At 48.0% G+C, this 20189-nt stretch overlaps 1 protein-coding gene across 3 annotated transcripts in view; it reads left to right on the forward strand.

Moving 5' to 3' along the window:
• The window catches only part of PRRC2B (proline rich coiled-coil 2B), a 92897-nt gene that overhangs the window by 662 nt on the left and 72046 nt on the right, over positions 1 to 20189 (forward strand). Inside the window, exon 1 of one of the 3 annotated variants that reach the window (XM_046668658.1) lies at positions 18541 to 19574. The exons of the other annotated variants lie outside the window; for them this stretch is intronic. The gene's annotated coding sequence lies outside the window, so the exon portion shown is untranslated. Of the gene's footprint in view, positions 1 to 18540; positions 19575 to 20189 lie in introns of those variants that run through there. 3 annotated transcript variants of the gene reach the window in all.

Consider the following 20189-nt stretch of genomic DNA (forward strand, 5'->3'; position numbering starts at 1 on the left):
CCCGGCCCGCTCGCCATTGTTGTGGCGGCGCCGCGAGGCCTGGGCTCGGGCGGGCGGGCGCGCGGGCAGCGGGGTTGGGCTTGGGCGCCGCGCGGCCGGGGCCCGGCAATGGGCTGGGGGGCGGCGGGCCCGAGGCCGGGGAGCCGCCTTCCTCCCCGGGCCGGTGTCCCGCCCGCCCCCACCTTGCATGCTTGACACCCGCCGCCCCGAGGGGCATCCCGGGGCCGGGCGACCCTCCGGGCCGGAGGCTGGCGGTGGCCGTCGCAGCGGCGTTTCGGGGCGCGGGGCGGGCAGGTCCCCCCGAGTGTCGCGGAAGTTGGCGGTCAGGGGCTGGTGGCCTGTGTGCAGGGGGCGGGGGCACAGCCGCCCGAGACGATCGCGGGCTGAGTGCTCGGAGCGGAGGATTATTTTCAAAATCCTTAAGGCCCTGTTGCTGAACATGTTTAATAATAAACAGGATGTCGCTACTCAGGGCCTGCCAGATGGGGTTTTTTTTCCTTCCTTGGTTTTTCTTTCTTCCCCCTCCTTTCTAAGTAAGAAACACAGCACTGTTGAAATCGGGGGCCTCTGAAGAGCGGATTTGCCTATGTAAAATTGGAAGGTGCTTTTTTTTCTTTTCTTCCTCTTTCTAAATATCGTGGGAAGTCCGAGCCCACCTTTAGGCAAGACAAGGAGGTGTTTTTCGAGAGAATGGTTAGCTTGAAGGAAGTGGGAGAAGGGGGGCGGGGAGGCTCTCCAGAGTGTGTCATTTGCTAAATGGCTGCCTGGGAGAAACCTTTAGAAGCCTTTGGTTTTACAGGATTGTTAAACTGTCCCTGAGATTTTTGTTTGTTTGTTTTCTTTAAGGTTTTGTGTGCGTTTTATATGGCTTTATACATTATCACCCCGTTTGGTGTTTGTAACCATCTGTTTGAAGTCTTAGCATGGTTTCCCCAGATCCAGCTGCAGCAAAAAGCTGCATGTCTGTGCACAGCACTGTGGTGTAAGGTGGGACCGGGGAGGCCCAGGCTTTGGGGTGCAAATCGTCTTGGAGTTCTGGGAGCCTTCGTTGGCACAAATAGGGACATTGCATCCTCCACCTTGTAGGGAAGACGGTGAAGGACGTAGTGGAGGCACGCAGTTGGTGCTCAGTGGTGGTTTCTACTACGGCTGTTTGTGTAACTGCCAGCAAGTCCTAGGATGGAAGTTAGCCACTTGTGGTGCCACCCATAGGACTGAGCCATCCTGCGATGCCACAGGTTCTAGGCTGAGGCGTGGATGGGGAGAAGGAATTCAAAGCACAAAACGTCACTGAGCGCTTGCTTATTCGGTGCTGGGCCTCTGTGGGGAAGCAAGGATGGGAGAGAGGAGCATTTGGAGCCCTCGAGAACTAAACAGATCTGCGTTGTGTGGGAATAGGTCTCTGTCCTTGCATCTGGGGTGCCTGCCCCTTCCGAGGCTGTTCTGCTCAGTTTAAGGCAGAGCTAGAACAGTACAAGATACTCAGGACAACCAGCAGAGGCCCAGGGCGGCCTGCCTTTTGAGGATAACTGCTTTCTTTTGGGACTGGTAAATAATCATTTGGGGAGCCTCTGCTTGTTCAGGCAAGTGTGTCTCTTGGAGCCTGGAATCTGGTCCTCATTGGGTTACCTTACGCAAGTCTTTGAGCCTCAGCTCCTGCATCTGTAAAATGGGAATAATTATGCCTTGCCTTGGGTATCTGTTGGGGCTCTTGGGAGCTCTACATACTATTTGTAGCAAAGTGCTTCCATCCATAGGAGAGTGATGAAAATGTGTGTTGGTTTTGTTGATTGCTTAGTTTTCTTTTCTCCTAATTCCTGATCTTTTTTCAACGACCTAATTTCTGGTTGTTGGGACTGTGACCTCCCCACCCCAGATTCTATCCCCAGCTAATGTTCTGATATGACGACTACCACTCAGTTGCCTGGAAGCACCAGAGTGGCTTAGAAGAGCTAGGCTGCTCAGCCAGGCCGGGGCGTCTGCTGTTTACTGGAGGCCATAGGAAAGACTGAGGCTAAGGGTCGGGGGGCTGAGCCCAGGCTGGCCACAGGTGAGGGCTGAGACCCCGGTTACCTGTGGGCTAAACCTGGAGCTTGTTTGTAAACGGGCCCGGAGCCCTCTGCTTGGACCTACAGTGGTTCTGCAGGCTGGCGGGGGAGGGGATATGTGTTTTGGTTCATTTTGCCGTTCCCACAACCATCTTGGTTTTGCTTTGTTCTGTTCTGTTTTTTTAAAACCTCCTTGGAGGTTCCAGGCCTGGCTGTGGGACTGAGACATCTTAGCGGGGGCACGTCATCCTTTCAGTTTTCCCCGCTTCCCGCATCTTGCCCATCCTTTCTATTGGATTTCCTTCCGGCTCAGTCTGGCTCTGGACTGTTTGTTGGTTAGGGAGGGTGATGACTCGGCTGCCCCTCTCGCCAGGCTTTTTGATTACCTGTGAATTCCAGTTATCTCGGGGCTGATTGCATGGTCCAGGGGCCTTGTCTTAGCCTGTTGTGGGGGCCTCTCCAGTCTCCTCAGAGCCCAAATGGGTACAAAGAGAGCCTGGGGAAGGAAGAGCCAGAAAACCTCGGGAGAGTGGAATTTCAGGAATGGCAAGTCAAAACTAGTTCAGCGTGGTCTAGTTGCCTGGGGCCTGGCCAAGGGATTTTTGTTATGCCTTTTGGTTGGCCCACTCACCATCCCCCACCCTCTTGTAAATTTCTGTTCCCTTTTTTTTCCTGAAGGGTTATTTTATTGTACTTTCAAGATTTTTTTTTGCCTTGCACAAAGTACTGACTCATGTTGCTAATGTCTGTGTGCTGGTTCTATGCCTCGTTATTCTACCATTTAAGATTGATCATTTCTGTGTTGGTTTCTATTTCAAACCAGAATAGGCCAGGTGGGCCAGTGCATGTATTTCTGAATTTGATAAGGAGGCGTCTCTACTATCAAATGTATGTATCTTGTTATAGGCAGGCAGGTGTTAAACAGAGCCTGTCTACACTCAGTTTTAAAGCAGTGCCTTCCCCTTGAAAAATGACGTTTCCGGCAGAGATCTGTTGGGCATTGTGCTCTCATGTTTTAGTCAGGGCTAACTGGACTGGCTTCTTCTCAAATCCTAGCTTGAGTTCTTAAGACTTTTTCGGGGGCTTGTATAGCTCGAGGAAGCTTAGGTCTGTCATTTGGACAAAGAGAGAAAGGCATTGCCTGTGGTGCTGGAGATAGGAGAGAGAGATGAGAGATGGTGAGCTTTCTGGTGAAATAGAATTGTTGATGACAATCTTTTAGGTTTAAAAGGTGCCGCTTGGACTGGGCTCCCTCGCCTCGGAGCCTGGAGACCTGGGCCTTACTTTCAGTGATATCACTGTTTCTGTCTGTGAGTGGCACGAGGGACATCTCTACACCAGGACAGAGGCTTGTCTTAGGACGTTGAGCCAGAAGTCTTGGTGGAGTGTTGTTCTTAGCTGTGCTTGTTGATTTTTTTCGTGTGACCTGAGCTGAGGGCTGGCTTGCTTCTGAAAGATGCCAGCAGCCGCGTTGGTTTGTAAAGCTCTTCAGGCAGCAGGAGGTGTCTGTGGGCAAAATGAAGTCTATCTTGGGTTGCTGGCCGTCCTTCACATTCTCTCCTAGACTACTTCCTTCCGCTCCCACCTCTGCAGCTGGTTTTGTAGCTCTGCTCTGTATCCTTTCTTCCTCCTTTCGGAGAAGCCATCTTCAGCCTTTTCCTGTTGTGGTGTTGCAAAAGCAGTATTTATTACTTCTAGAAGTCACTGTCACGCAACACATACTCCTTGAGTGTCTGCTGTTTGTCAGGTATTGTGCAAGGCCCTTCATGTAAGTTTTCCTCATTCGTAACAGTAACATTTTCACTGAAAAAAAATTAGAAAATACTGAAAAGAGTGAAGATGAATATAAAAATACAAATCACCTGTAACCTCACTATCAAGAAGTAACTACGGTAAAGACCGATATAGTTCTTTCTTTTGATTATGTGTTTATTCAAAATTAGAAAACTACTGGGCTGGCCCCGTGGCCGAGTGGTTAAGTTCGCGCGCTCCGCTGCAGGCGGCCCAGTGTTTCGTTGGTTTGAATCCTGGGCGCGGACATGGCACTGCTCATCAAACCACGCTGAGGCAGCGTCCCACATGCTACAACTAGAAGGACCCACAACGAAGAATATACAACTATGTACTGGGGGCTTTGGGGTGAAAAAGGAAAAGATAAAATCTTTAAAAAAAAAAATTAGAAAAATACTGTATGCACTATTCAGTTTATAGTTCCTCTTAATGTTATAGTGTATTTCCCTAAGTGATTGAAAACTTGATTTTTTAGTAATCACATAATTGCTGTTATATGGATATGCCATAGTTTGTTTAATCCTTTCTTATTAGACATTTAGATTGTTGTTACCCATTTTTCTTTCTTATAAACAGAACTTTAGGGAGCCTCTTGCATGTCCGTCTTGGTCCACATTGCTGATTATTTCCCATCAGCGGAATTTCCAGGTCGGAGTGCAGGCTCCTCCTGTTCTCTTCAGCACCCTTCAGCCCTTGTTTCTTTCGTCTCCAGCCTTGAGCACAAGGTGACTTCCTTCATGGACCCCTAAGTTCTGGGTGTCTCAGTCCTGGCTCAGCCCTTTGATGAGTGGGGCTTGGAGTCGTACTCCTTTTACAGGTTTGAGTCTGGACAAGTGTCTTGACTGAAACATTTCTTGTTCTGCGGACACAGATGTGAATGCCCCACGGCGTTCCTCAGGAGCTCATGGTCCAGTGGGGAGCAGGTAGGCATCTCCTTCAGGAGCCCTGCAACCTCACTTCATCACCACCCGCCCATGATTCTTTCCTAGCTGCTGTTGCTTTTCTTTATAGCTCTTTCGACAACTTTAAATACAGTTTTTTAAAACAATTGTTTTATTGTGGTAAAATATACATAAGAAGATTTACTATTTTAACCACTTTTTTTTTTTAAAGATTTTATTTTTTTCCTTTTTCTCCCCAAAGCCCCCGGGTACATAGCTGTGTATTCTTCGTTGTGGGTCCTTCTAGTTGTGGCATGTGGGACGCCACCTCAGCGTGGTTTGATGAGCAGTGCCATGTCCGCACCCAGGACTCGAACCGACAAAACCCTGGGCCGCCTGCAGCAGAGCGCGCGAACTTAACCACTCGGCCACAGGGCCAGCCCTATTTTAACCATTTTCAAGTATGCTGTTCAGTCGTGTTAAGTACATTCACAGTGTTGTGCACCCACCATCCATCTCCAGAACTTTATCATCTTCCCAAACTGAAACTCTGCACCCACCAAAAAGAGTCCCCCATTCCCCCTGCCCCAGCCTTGGCACCCACCGTTCCACTTTCTTTTCTTTTTTTTTTTCCTCTCCCCAAATCCCCCAAGTACATAGTCACATGTCCTAGTTGCAGGTCCTTCTGGTTGCGCCATGTGGGACTCCGCCTCAGCGTGGCCTGATGCGCGGTGCTAGGTCCACACCCAGGATCCGAACCAGTGAAACCCTGGGCCGCCAAAGCGGAGCGTGGGAACTTAACCTCTCGGCCATGGGGCCGGCTCCTCCACTTGCTGTCTTTAAGATTGACTACTCTAGGGACCTCATGTGAGTGGAGTCATCCAGTATATGTCTTTGTGTCTGGCTTATTTCACTTAGCATAATCTTTTCAAGGTTCATCCATGTTGGAGCATGTGTCAGAATTCTGTTCCTTTTTAAGGTTGAATAGTATTTCATTACACATACACACAGACATCACAGTTTGTTTATCCCTTCATCTGTCTGTGGGCAACCACCGAGACATACAGTTTTATTTTCATTTATTGAGTGGTCCTTTTCCCCCAGTGGAGTGAGAGAGTATGCTGTGAAGCAGAATGCTGTTGCTTCCTCTTCCTTCACTGCTCTGTGTCTGACAGAGAGGGTGCTCCAGCAATGTGTGTAGGGTGAATGATGGAGCTGCATAGGAGGGTCTCGTGGGAGCCCACCGAGAGGCAGGCCTAGCTCAGCCTGGGTGTGGGGCCGTCAGGAAAGGCCTTCTGGAAAATGTGGCAGACTTGAAATAAGCACCTTTTGAAAATAGTGTGCCAGCCCTGGAGTATTAGAAATACGTTTCTAATTTAGGATCAGAAATGTGTGGGCCACAGAGAGCTTGTGGGTCAGCTCGCTTTCCAGGGCGCCCCAACCCTTTGGATGTCAACGTGATGCAGGTGCTCCCGTGTGGCCAGTGGCCAGCCCAGGGGAGGGCAGGTAGGACCTTGGCTCTGAGAATTCCAGGTTGACTCCCCCAGCATACTTCTGGATCATCTCTTTGTGTGGAGTGATGGGGTGGGTCGCTGCAGGACCCGCTGGGAAAAGGAGGTCGTCTCCAGTACTCTTTCCATGGTCCTTTGTGTCTCCCAGAGCTTTTTCGGGCAGGTGGTGTTTACATACAGTTCAGAGCTTAAAGAACCGCTCTGTTCCAGGCGCTACAGAAAACACGAGCCTGCCCGGGAGGGGCCCCGCCGCTGCCGCCTGGCCGACCTGTCCGGGGACTGAATGGGCTGAGTGTTCGGAAGCACTTGGGGAGAGTGGAACGTTGTCCTGAAGCATAAAGTGGAAATTTTTTTTTTGATATAAAATTAATTACAAAAGTATTCATACTCGTAAAGAAAAAAAAAAGAAAAAGCAAGCATACAAAGAAAAATGAAAGCTTTTCCTTCCAGCTTCCCAGGCAGTATCCACTGCCTATAGTTTGCTTTGTTTACCCTTCTAGACTCTCAGTGCACGTGTAAATATGACCCTTTGTAGGCAGGTTTTTAAAAATTTTTCCTTCTCCCAATGCCCCCTGGTACACAGTTGCGCACCTTGAGTTGTGGGTCCTTCCAGCTGTGGCATGTGGGACACCCCCTCAGCATGGCCTGAGCGGCGCCACGTCCGCACCCAGGATCCGAACCAGTGAAACCCCAGGCCGAAGAGGCAGAGAGCGCGAACCCAACCACTCGGCCACAGGGCCGGCCCTGTAGGCGGGTTTTTAAAAAACAAAAATGGAATTATGCTAGTCTTTCTTATAGGCAACTTGCATTTTTGAATATTTATCATGAGCATTTTTCCATATTAATATATATAGATCTGCCACATTTTTAATGTTTTAAAAATTATTAGGTTTAAGAAAAATATAGAGGTGCCTGAAAAAGAAAACAAAAATAGCTCACAATCCCATGGCCCAGATATTCCCAGTTGAAATTTTTAAGAAAGTAGTTAGAAAATTCAAGCTGTGTTGAAAGGTCTAAGGGCTCTTCCCCTGTGTCTCTGAAAGGAAACCAGTATGAGAAGTTTCTTGTGATTCCTTCCAGAAAAAAATTATGCACATTATTGCACATGCGTGTTTATAGTCTTCCTAAAGCATGCTGCCCTCTTCACGTAATGAAATGTCATGGTGTGCTTTGCGACAGCCCGTACGGACAGATTACGTCATCTGTTTTAGCGACTGCAGAGAATGCCTTATGGATATACTTGATTTAACCTGTTGCGTATTGGTGGATGTTTGGGCTATTTCTAATTTTTGGATATCACAAAGTTTTGGTAATATTCTGCCGAATTTCTCTTCAGAAACCTTAGATAGTTTGTATATAATAGCGTGTGAGAGTATGTTTCTGTAGGGTAGACTCTTGCTGAATAGCCCATTAAAGATTGTTTTGGTAAGAATTCTGCTAAATTCCTCTTCAAAAAACTTTGTGTCAATTTATATACACTATGTATGAGAGCGGGTGTTTCTGAACTGTGGGTTTTTCTGGATGAATAGCCTTCTGGGGTCATTTGGGTGTGCGCATTTCCCAAATCAAGAGCAGTGATTGTTGCAGGCTTCCCACAGTCAGTGTAGGATTTTGGTTCGGATCAATGTGGCCAAGCATATCAGAAACAGCGTTCTCTGGTCTTCCAGTGCAGAAGTGGCTGGAAGGAGTAGCCCTGGGCGTCTCAATAGTGAGGCCAAGTGGGGTTTGTAGACAAAGGCACAGGTCGCCAGGCCTAAGTTTGATTTTCAGTATCAGCTGAAATGATGGTACTTGGCATAGATGTTTTCTTCCGGCCTTCGTACATGAGAGCCTGGCAGAGAAAATTCACAGACCTCCTCCATTTGGAGTTCTCCCGTAGGCCCTCTGGAGATTTCTGAGGCTCACATTTCGTGGCTCTTGGTGGTTTTGTTGCTATTAATATTTCTGACTGTGCGGAATTTATTTGAAGGCCAGTCCTGTGTTACGTCTCCTGATAATGGCTGTTGTGCAGATCTGCTCAGTCCCCTCCTCAAACGCTTGGCCTGTGGGCCCTGACTTCCCCCACCTGGTTATTCTAGATCACACCTAGTGGGGGGGCGCAACTGCACAGATGAAGCGCCTGGAAATGCCTGGGTGGTGTTTCATCAGGCGGGCTTGGGAAGGATGTGTGCTCCAGCGAGGTAGGTTCCCAGAGGAGATGCCGTTGGGGATGACACGGCTCTGGCCCTTGTGGCTTGTTATTGTGAGTTTGAACCTAGAGAAAATTCACTGGGAGAGTTGAGAGTGCCTTGCCCCCTCCTCTGCTCCTTTCCTGATGGAGAGTAGCCCCTGACTTTGAGGTCAGCTGCCTTCAAATCCAGGTTCTACCACTTGCATGCTGGGTGGTTAAAATTATTTAATCTTTTGGAGTCTCCATTCTCATTGTCTGCAAAATGTGATAGTAACACCTTCCTCCTAGAATTGAGGGGAGGATTCAGTGGGTCCTACCCTGAAGTGTTTGTAAGGTACCTGGCACAAGGCAAGCAGGCTCTCAGTAAACAGTAGCTAATAATGCTTCCTGGGTTCAGCACCAGCTGAGAGCCTAGGGGTTTGGAGGAGGCAGGCTTATACGCTAGGGGCTCATTTGTTTACTAGATGTTGGTGTTTCTAATTGTGTGCTAAGCCCTGTGCTACCTGCTGAAGATTTAGACCCAAATCACATAGCCCTGTCCTCACCTCCAGGAGCTCAGACACCTCCACCCAGGGCCTCCCCGTGGGGCAGGTGCATTGGAGCCCTTTCTGCCTAACAAGAGCATTTGATCACTGGCTGCTGCCCCATGCTGAGTCCATTCTGTCTGTTCTTGGAACGTTTTAGGTAAACGTCTGGGGAGGAATCAAGATAGGTATGTTAAGGCAGTTCGTGGGTTCTGGGTACCGGGGAGGCTCTTCAACGAGGCGGACCGCTGTCCTGATTTGGTGTCAGGCAGACAGGAGTGCTTATTTCCACCACTTAAACCTACCTTGAGCAGGTCTCATTTGTTTGCCCCTTTGAGCCTGTTTCCTTGCCTGCCGAATGGAGATGGAGGTTTATGCGAGCTGTCTCATAGTGTCGTGGTGACGATGGCACCTAGTCAGCTCAGAAACAGTGTGAGGTGTTGCTTCTGCATTGCTTAGTTGACCAAGACCTTAAAAACAGCGGAACGGTAACAATACAGGCTGGTTTCAAAAACCCAAACACTCCAGAGGCGCACAAAATAGAAAATAAAAGTCATTCCTTCCTGCCCACTGTCCCTTTTTCATATCAAGAGGTGGGTGCTGTCTTGAAATGATTTTGTCTTCCACTAATGGGAATGTTTTAACAACATGCACGTTCTAAACCTCAAGTGACCACCGGAAGCAGGAGATAGGAATGTTTTAGGTGTACCTTAATAGAAATAAAGTTAAGTAAAAGACATTTTATATATGATTCCCAAGCACTATCACTTTGGTCCCTTCCTGTCCTCTTAAGAAAAAAAAAAAGGCCATTGTAATTCTTTGCCCACCCTGGACAAATCATAATGTCCTGTTGGTGATACTTAGTGGTGGCAAAGAGTGGATTTAGTTACAGGGCCTGCTCTCCAAAGATCTGAAAGCTGTAGGATTTGGTTGTGACATGGGAGTTGAGGTATGGTCAAGGTGGGCCGTGTGCTCTCTGATGTGAGCTTGTTAGGGTAAAGAGGCAGCACCGTCTGTGATAGTTTAGGAGTGGGGAGGGCTCCGGGAGTTGGGAGAATAGAGTTCTTTTAGTGTGGGTAAGGTCTTTGTAATGTTGGTTTATTATAAATAATCAATGAGTAATATTAGTGTATTTGCATTGAGGGCACATGTTCCTCTTTTCTCCCTTACTGAGATGACAGGTTGGCACATCTGTGAAGGCCCCTGGGGAACACCGGGCTCTTATTTTCGGGTGGTCCTTTGTCGTTATTTCAGACCTGGTCTTGCCTGTTGGGCGGCCCAGTGACTGTAATCGTCCTGGGTTTCCTCTGGTGCCGGAGGCTTGGAGAATAAATAGGTGTAGGTTCTTGAGGTAGAGTCCTTTGGGCTCTGTTTTGGGTCATTTAAACCAACTCAGCCCTTCTAGCCCCTCTGCCTTCAGTATATTTGGATTTGTTTATTTACTTTCATCCAAGAGAGGGTGAATTTGTGGGGGCTGAGTTGATGCGCCGTGTCTGTGTGAGCAAACACACTACCGCCCGTGGCTCAGCTCTGAGATGATATGGTAGAGGGAGAAGAGCAAGGAGTGACCTTGGCCTGTTACTGCACCTCGCAGCCTTGGTTTCCTCCTCTGAGCAGGGCCGGTGGTAAAGACAGCCACCTCAGCGGTTGTTGGCAGGGTCCTCTGCACAGCTGTATTAATATTCAGCCAGCTTGACGGAGTATTTCCTCTCTCCGATTGGAGGGCGGCATTACATCCAGGCGGAATGGTTTGTTGCTAAGGAGTCTCCTTGGGGGCTTCTGAGGAAGCCACTGTTGCCTCTTTTCTGCCTCCTCAAAGTTGAAGGGGGGCAGTGCCACAGTCGGGGAGGGGTTGGAAGAGGAAAGTGGGGTTTTTGTTTTAAGTGGCCTGTGTTCTGTGTCCCTCGGGGTATTTTCTCCTAGGAGGGCATCCGACTCCTGAGTAATTGACCTAATTAAAGGTCTGGGGTCTGCAGCGCTGCTGGTTTCTTTGGGCGTGAAACACCTCTCTCTCTTCCTTCGCCTTTCTTCCTGCCTTTCAGTTCTTTGTCACAAACTAGAAATGTGCTTCATAGAAAAATCAGATGGTACTCAAATACTGGCCCAAGTGTGTAAAGGCACATGTCCTGGCATGTCGGTCGTAGCATTATTTGTCGTAGTGCACGGTTGGAAATAGTTTACGTGTCTACTTGTCGGGCAGTGGGAAAGCAGTGTGGCGCAGCTACGCAGTGAGATACCATGTAGGCATTAAAAAGAATGAGGCAGAGCAGGATGTGTTTTCTTGGAAAGATGACCAGAGCATAATAAGAGAAGAAAGCAAGCTGCAGCATAATGTAGTAACTTCCCACAGGTCTAGATGAAAGTTGAAGACACTGTGGATAGGTTTATGCTAGCTGAGAAAGCAAGCACGGAGGGCATCTACCGTGTTAACAGCGGTTACCTTTTGAGTTGGACTGATTTGCACACTTTAGTATCATTTGAATTTGTTATGCTGTATGTGTATTAGTTACAAGGATAACTGATTACAAAGGTTACCCGTATAAATTTGAAAAACAGACACACCTGTGGGGGGTGGTCTGGGTCAGGACTGAGTGGCTGGTGCATTATTGGCTCATTCCTGGCAAGAGCTTTGCCTGGGACCCTTAATTTGCTCAGACCCATCCCGAGTGCCCTGGCCCCTGGTGCTGGGGCCCCTACGGTTCACGTTTTTCCAGCGGATTCTGTCACCTGTCTCTGTTTATGTGTCAGTGGCCCTTGGAAACTTCTTTTTGATCTGGTTAGAAGGAACAATCCGATACAAATGCTGTCTCCAATTTCTGTTCTCTGCTAAATCGGATTTTACCACACAGAACGGAGGTTTTGGTGGCATTTGCAGGGTACTTCTCACTTGATAATTCACCAATATTAGGAGGTGGAAAAGGAAGGAGAAACTGAAATAGAGCTATGTGTCTTATATGTTCCTTTTATTTGCCAAGTCCCTGGTCACTTTTGACCTTGGAGAGCGAGGCCTACATGTGGCACATCTGTCCAGCTGTCCATCCCCTGCTGTGTATGGAAATTGTCTTTTTTTTTTTTGCTTGCTAAATTAACTGCATATTCAAAAGATAAGGTAGGCCAGTAACTCTTTGCAGACTGCAAATGGATTGCTAGCCAGAGTCCTCTGCAGGCTTCATTCAGCCCGAGCCTGTGTGCCTGGGAGCTAGGTGGTGGGGACTGACCCCACCGCCCAGGGAGAAAGGAGCCATAACAGAGTTTAAGTTGGTCAGGAGTTACCACAAGGGTCACTGGGACCATCCAGCAAGTGCTGTGCTTGGGGAGACTCAAGACACCCCTGTGGGTGAGGAGCCCAGAGCTGGTGCACACCCTGGGGCCACGGGACCCTGTATCACAGTCGAGTTCCTCCCCTGATGCAGTGCCGGCTCAGACTGTCCCTGTCCCCAGGCCAGACTTGCCCTGCACGTTCGCCACAGCCCGGGGAGTACTGGCAGAGCCTGGGAGTACTGTGGGCATTTTATCCTGGGCCTCAGGGCCCCTGGATGGCCCTGTGGGCATTCTCTGGGGCCCACAGGTGGCCCTCATAATTACAATAGCATGGCTTGTTTCCCTTGTGCCCACTGAGTGCCCGTACTTCCAGAGCAGACCTGGATGTCAGGCTGACCTGGGTTCAAGTTCAGGCTTTGCAGTGCCCTAACTTGATGGTAGTGACCTTAGGCCAGTTGTTTAATGTCACTGAGCCTTCGTGTCTTGTCTATAAAGTGAGGGTGCAAATACCTTTTGGTGGTTTATCGCTTTTGTTTCTTGTTTCAAAGAACTCCTATGTTTAAATTGTTTTATTCAAATTACTTTTCATTAAATTACTTTTGGCTTTTTCTTCATTAGTTGTTTCTGCTTTCCTTTGCGTTCAATTCTCTTTTCTGACTTCTTAAATTGGATGCTTGATTTTACTTTGTTCTTTTCTGTTAGGAATTTAAAGTTTTTAGATTATTAAATTTCCTCTGAGTACAAATTTGTCTTTGTTTTAAAAAGTTTGCGTGTGGAGTGTTCTTTTCTTTATTTATGCTATTTTCTAGGTATTCTGCAGCCATGGTTTTGAATTCCCCTTTGATTCAAAAGTGTTTTAATAGAGTTTTAGGTTTTCCAACTGACAGGGTTATTTTTACTTCTACTTTCACTATGTTTTGTTTTATTGCACTCTGGTCAGAGATTTTTGCTTTTCAGAATTTGGGATTTTCCTTAAAGTCTCATATATCACTTTTTGAACATGTTTGCTCATCTGCCTTAATCATTTCATCTATCATCTCTATTTGAGTAGGCTTGATTTATTAAGGTGTAACGATTTCTCTTTTTATTTTTGGGGAAGATTAGCCCTGAGCTAACATCTGCCATCAATCCTCCTCTTTTTGCTGGGGAAGAGTGGCCCTGAGCTAACGTCTGTGCCCATCTTCCTGTATTTTATATGTAGGATGCCTGCCACAGCATGGCTTGATAAATGGTGCATAGATGCACTCCTGGGATCGAAACCAGTGAACCACGTGGGCCCCCAAAGCAGACCATGTGAATTTAATTGCTACGCCACTGGGCTGGCCCTGAGATTTCTGTTTTTTCCAATCTTATAATAATTTCTTTTTTCATTTTAAAGTTACTGTGCATATGTAAGTTCACACAAAGTTATATTTTCATTATAGATTGTCCCCGACCCTTATAAAATGATGCTCTCTTTTGTATCTGGCTTATTTCATTCGCTATTGTATTTGTGAGTTTTATCTATGTAGTTGTGTATGAGTTTGTTCTTTCTCGTTGAATGGAATTCCATTACGTGAATATAATATTTATTCATTCTAGTGGTGATAGACTTTTAGGTTGTTTCCGTTTTGAGCCATTCTGAATAATGCTGCCATTGACATTCTTACAGTGTCCTTCCTTGCGTGTGTGTACATGCTCTGTTGGGTGTACACGCAGGAGGGGAATTGCTGGGTCTCAGGGTAAGCTTATGTTGAGCTTTAGTAGGCGGCTGCCAGTTTTCCAGTGATTCTACCACTTGCCCTGCCCACCAGCAGTGCACGAGAGTTGTCCTTGATCCGCATACTCGCCAGCCCTTAGTGTTGTGAAGATGTTGGTTCCCCCCAAATTGATCCCTAGATTCCGTATAATTCTGATTAAAATCCCAGCAGCCTTTTCTTTTGTTGTTGTTTTGTTTGGAAATTGACAAACTGATTCTGACATTTGTGTGAAAATGCAAAGGGCCAGGAATAATCAAAGCTTGAAGAGGGACAGAGCTGAAGGACTTAACCTACTAGATGTCGAGACAGCACAATGTAAGGATGTTAAGGTGGCACAGTGTTGGCAAAAGGACAGACAAACAGGCCGATAGAATAGAATAGAAATCTTGAAACAGACTGCACATAGTTTATGACAAAGGGAAAAGAAGGCGTTTTCAAAAAGGTACTGGGAAAATTGGATTCTTTGTATAGGAAAAAAAATGAATCTCCTACCTCAAATCATATCCAGAATCAGTTTTAGATAGATTATAGAGCTAAACATGAAAGATAAAACAATGAAGCTTCTAGAAGAAAACATAGAATATCCTTATGATCATGGAGAAGACAAAATTCCTTAAATAGGACGCAGAAAGCACTACCAAAATAGAAAAGATTGATATCGAACTACGTTAAAACTTGTATCTTCTACTTTTTTACAAATGCTCTAATAAAGTGCAACAAATGCTATTTTCTGATTGCCCAGATACGTCAGATAATCCGTCAGTTCCATTGCTCCCCTGGAAGCCTTTGTCCTGCTCTCTTCAGGCCCAGTTCCTCTCTTGCCCGTAGCACAGCTTCCATGTGGGGCTTCCTTTGCTTGTCATTTCTGCGGCTTGTCTTTGTCCCTGTGTTGGAGCTCTCGTTCTGTGGATCCTATGTTGTATCTGGTAATTTGAGCATCAAATAATGGCAACTATCTTAAGCCGCCTTAAACAATAAGGACGTTTATTGACTCAAGTAAGTGGAAGTCCAGAGGTGGGCAGGTTTCTGATTGGTTGGTCCAGTGGTTCCATGTTGTCATTAAGGAACCAGGTGTCCTGTTTGTCTGGGTGAGTCACGTACACATTCTGAGCCAATCACCAGCAAGGGGGATGGGTTTCTCTTACACCAGGCAGGCCCCCTCCACCTCAGCTGGGTGTGGGTCCAGCCACCTCAGGCCCGCCCCAGGCCCCTGTGCTGCCGTGCGAAGAGAAGAGAGAACTTCCTGTAAGAAGGAGGAGGGGAGAATTAGCTGCTGGCAGGCGGGAATGACCGCTGTGACATTTGCGTCTGTCTTGCTTGTTAGAGCATATTCCCCTGCAACTTTCTGAGAAGGTAAATGTTTTGAGTCCTTGTGTGAATCTGAAAAAATCTTTTTTTAATCCCCACCCTTGACTTGGTCAGCTGACTATTGGATTCTGGACTGAAAGTCATTTCCCAGGGAAGGGAATGATGCTGGTAGAAGCTCATCATTGTTGCTCATGAGAAGTCATTGTTGTTCTGTCCCGCGACCTTTCTTAGGGGCAAGGCTGCGCTCTCAGAAGCTTTTGGGTTCTTGTCTTTATCCCCAACGTACTGAGGTTTCATGATATCCCTCGTGTTCTTTTTACACCCGTGTTCTGAGGCCTTGTTGGGCCCTTGCAAATCTTGGGTACTTCAACTCTGAGAATTTTTCTTGTGGTTTTTATTTGATAATTTCTTCCCCTCCTTTTTTTTCTCTGTTTCTGGAACTCCTAGTTAAATTTGAACTCCTGGATTAATCCTTTAATTGGGAGGCGGGGGGTGGCTAGCATTCATTTCCTTGTTAATATTTCTGAAATTTGCTTGACTTTCATCTTCTATCTCTTCTATTGAATTAAAATTTAAAAGTTTTTTAGAATAGTTTGGATTTACAGAAATGTTGGAGTTCCCATATACCTTGCTCCCAGTTTCCCCTGTTAGACATTTTACATTAGCATGGTACATTTGTACCAACTAATTAACCAGTATTGATACATGATTATTAACTAAAGTCTGTACGTTATTCACATTTCATTGGTTTCTGCCTAATGTCCTTTTTCTGTTCCAGGATACCACATTTAGTTGTCGTGTCTCTTAGGTTCCTCTAGCCTGTGACAGCCGCCAGACTTTCCTTGTTTCTGAGGGCTTTGACAGTTTTGAGGAATTCTGGTCAGGTATTTTGTAGAATGCCCTTTAATCGGGATTTGTCTGATATTTTTCTCATGATTAACCTGAGGTCATGGGGTTTTGGCTATCATGTGCTTAATTCTTCCTAGGGCTTTTTCTTTCTTTCTTTCTTTTAATTAAAGATTGGCACCTGAGCTAACAACTGTTGTCAATCTTTTTTTTTCTGCCTTTTCTCCCCAAAGCTCCCCAGTACGTAGTTGTATATTTTAGTTGTGGGTCCTTCTAGTTGTGGCACGTGGGATGCTGCCTCAGCGTGGCCTGACCAGCAGTGCCATGTCCACACCCAGAATCCAACCAGCGAAACCCTGGGCTGCCGCAGCGCGTGCAAGCTTAACCACTAAGCCGTGGGGCCGGCCCCCTAGGGCTTTTTCTTGTTTTCTGATTGTCCCTTAAGAAAAAAAAATCCTGGTTTTGTTTTTTTTGCATGGGTGCAGTACCTTCTCTTAGTTTTCTGAGGATATTAATTTTATGTTAGGTATCTTTTCCTTTGGTTCCTGGCGTTGTCTGTTTCCTCCAGGTTCTTCTGTGTGTCTCTTTGGTATCTGTCCTTTAGTTGTGGTCTCTCAGGTGTCTGTGGTCTTGGGCACGTGCAGTGATTAGAAACTGGATAGTGGGTCACTGGGAGCTCTTTTGCTGTCGAGTGGGTGGATGGGAGGCCGGCCTTTTTTCTTCAGCCCCAAGTATAGATGTCTATAGGTTTTCTGTAGACGACTCCATCTTTGCCTGGGGTCTGGAGAGAGGGGCGCATGTTTGTCTGCCACCCTCTGTGAGGCCAGCAGCAGAGGGACCCGAGGGTCCTGGGGTTTGCTACTCAGATTTTGTTTCAGCTTCTTTCCTCACCCCCACCCACTTTGACCCTGGTGTTCTCAAGTCTAGACTTCTCTTATTTAATTTATCCGGAACGGGGTCTGGAGGGGGGAGGTGATGGGGAGGCCAGTGTTACCCGTGCAGCCTTTCAACAGGTCCTCCCACCTGTAAAGCCTCACCGGGGCCCCGTCTTACAAGGCGCCTCCTGAGCTCCCTGATGTTTTGGGGGTCAGTGGGAGGTTTGCTGCCCTGCGCTCCTCAGTTTGTAGGATCCTTCAGTCTGCTAAATCTCTTGCCACTCGTGTCTGTTCTTTGTCTGCCGAAACCATCCCTATCTTTTGGGTTCTCTTTGTCCTTTATGTTCATTTTAGGGGGTTTTGGAAGGGTGAGCTGTAAGTGCCTGTGGTCCTTCTGCCATATTAGGCAGAACCTCCCTGTATTCTAAATAGTGTTTCTATGAATTGATTGAAAGTAAATTAAGGGCCACTTCTGGGGAGGCTGTGTGTCGTATTTGTGTACATGTATGTTTGAGTAACCGTTGGTAAGCACATTTGTCAGTTACACCACTCTGCTCTTCTCACGGATCGGTCCCCCGTGTCGTTTTGTGTTGGAACATCTAGAGCTACCTTTGCTGGAGCGGCTGCGGAGCACTCTGAGTCCCAGAAGAAAGGGCAGGTGGGGGTTCTGGTCGTTTGTCACTCCTTCCTTACGTTTGTGGGGAGTGAACTCTGCCCTTCCCCTCTGGAGCTCCTGAGGAGGGAGGGGGGCCTGGAGGTGCTCAGGTGCCTGGGAGCCACGACTTGGGGACGAGAGAAGTCCCTGTGCCCGTCTGTGGAATTCCTCCTCTGTGCCTCTGAGTGCTCCATTAGGGGTGTTTGTATCACACCTTGTGACTGTTATCTCTGTCCTTCCAGCAACCTTCTAAAGTAGATACTCTGTCCCCGCTGTGCAGAAGAGCAAACGTAAATGGCTGAGGTGGCGTTTGGGCTCCTCCCATTCTGGCCGTTTGTGCGTAGAGAGAGCCGCTGCCCGCAGGAGGGCACGCGTCCTCGGCAGGGAGGGTTTGCCCAGAGAGGCGCGTCAGTGCCCTTGGGTAGGTTGGAGTTTGAACAGCCCCGTCAGCAGGGGCTGGTATTTGGTAGACGATAGAACTGGACTCTGCCTCCCCACCCTCCTGCGTGCTTTCAGCAGCGAGTCTCTGAGAACACGAGGTTTGGCAAGGTGGGAGGGCCGCCTTCTCCTGGGCCAGAGAAGGGCACTGCCCATTCATCCTCCCTCTGCTCTGGTGCCAGATTCTAGCTGCTACAGATGACGTTCCTACGGGGAAGGCCGTGGGTGTGAACAGTCGCTGTGCTGCGGGGCCCGAGTGCTTGTCCTGGGCCTCTTTGCAGTCCTTTCTGAGCTTTCCTTCAAACCATTTTCTGGGGGCTGGCCCCCTGGCTGAGTGGTTAAAGTTCCACATGCTCCGCTTCAGTGGCCCAGATTAGTGGGTTTGGATGCTGGGCGTGGACCTACTCCACTCGTCAGCCATGCTGTGGAGGCCTCCCACATACAAAGTGGAGGAAGAGTGGCACAGATGTGAGCTCAGGGCTAATCTTCCTCAGCAGAAAAACCCCCCAAAAATTGTGTTTTTAAACAAATAGCAAATCTTTTTGGAATTTATGTACAGTGTTTTATGACCTTCATTGCTGGACTCTTTTGAAATAGGAAACAAAAACACAATAGGACAGAGTAGCAAGAGACAGATAATTAGTATTGCAACATGGTGGCCCCAGAATTTAAGTGACTTGTGCTGGTGAAGAAAGATCCATCAGTGTAGCTGGGAGCTGGGCTGCGGGTGATAATTTTTCTTGAGGCTTTACAGTTTTTCTCTACCAAGCATTTCTCTACCAACATTTTTTGTTACTAAAAAATGTTCCGGGTAAACAAATGAGCAGGACTGGGCTCCTGCACCTCCAGGAAGGGTCTGTTGCAGCCCCAGGGTGTGATTGCCGGGAATAACCGTGCTTATGGTCCTGAAGTGGGAAACCTTGAAACTGGGGCAGTTTCTTGTTGTTTAAAATGTGGTCACAGCGGAGTGTTTACCTCAGGAGGGTTTTCTGAGAATTAAAGTGCATCTCTGTCTCCTGAGAGTTAATTAAAGGGGTCTGCCGGCAGATCCTAAACATCTGTGATTTTATGCTCATGGTTTTGAAGATCTCTCTGCCTCATACCGCTTAGGCTGTGATGCGCCAAAGTGGGGACAGATCTCTGGAGCACGGGAGGTGGAAGCACAGGTGCCAGGTGTGTGGGCACCTGGGGCTGTGAGGGCCTGGAGGTGGGTGGGAAATTGGAGGCCACCGTGGTTGCCTAGGAGCCTGGCAGGATGAGGAGTGTTGTAAGGGCGACAATGGGGCTGGGCAGCTGGGAGGTGACGAGTGAAGAGCTGGGCTGAGAGCTGCCATTGGTGAGAACCTTCTACTGGCGAGTGGGGACTGGGTCACCTGTGTTGTGTTCCTTCTCCCGTTTATTCCTGATGTCAGCCCTGTGAGGTGTGGGTAGCAGTATGTTCATTTCTGTTTAATCCACGAGGAAACAGGCCTAAAGTCACAGCCACTGTGGAGCAGAGGCGAGATGCAAACCACATGTTTTGGAGAGGTGAGACTGGGGGGAAGTCGGGGGGTGGTCCGTGGTGGGATGAGATGGGGTGGCGTTTTGAGGCCAGTGTGTTGGGCTAGAGGGTTTAGACTTGACACTGGAGCAGTAGGATGATGCTGAAGTCTGAGCAGCTCTGCAGGATCTCTCTGGTTCTGGCAGAGGAGGGATTGAGGACCGGTCAGGGAGAGCTGATTCTGCCTGTGGTTCAGGGAGGCAAGGGTGGGGCTTAAAAACCCAGCTGTGCAGGAGAATTGGGGACGGGGAAGTGCTTTGTTCCCCCCCCACCGGCCTTGTTTCTTATTTTTAATTTTTGTTGCTTCCTCTCGGGGGTGTGGCCCTCTTTTGGTGGTGACTTGTATGGACGTTGGGTTACCAGAAACCGCACTCCCATCCTTTTGTTGTTCCCTCACACCTCCTTTTCAAGCAGCTTATTCTTGGAGAGGTGTGTGCTGTGTTCTGCAGGCACCACATACCTTTCTGGCAGAGAGCTCGCTCGCTTGGGCTTCTGCAGGTGGAGTGACTGGATTGTGTCGCAGGCTGTCCAGGCTCTAGCTTTCCAGATGGGAACGGAGAGATGTGGGCGCTCTGTGCTTCTTGCAAGCCACCTCTGCTCTT

This window comes from Equus quagga, chromosome 1 (assembly GCF_021613505.1).
Source record: "Equus quagga isolate Etosha38 chromosome 1, UCLA_HA_Equagga_1.0, whole genome shotgun sequence".
NCBI classification, from domain to species: domain Eukaryota; kingdom Metazoa; phylum Chordata; class Mammalia; order Perissodactyla; family Equidae; genus Equus; species Equus quagga.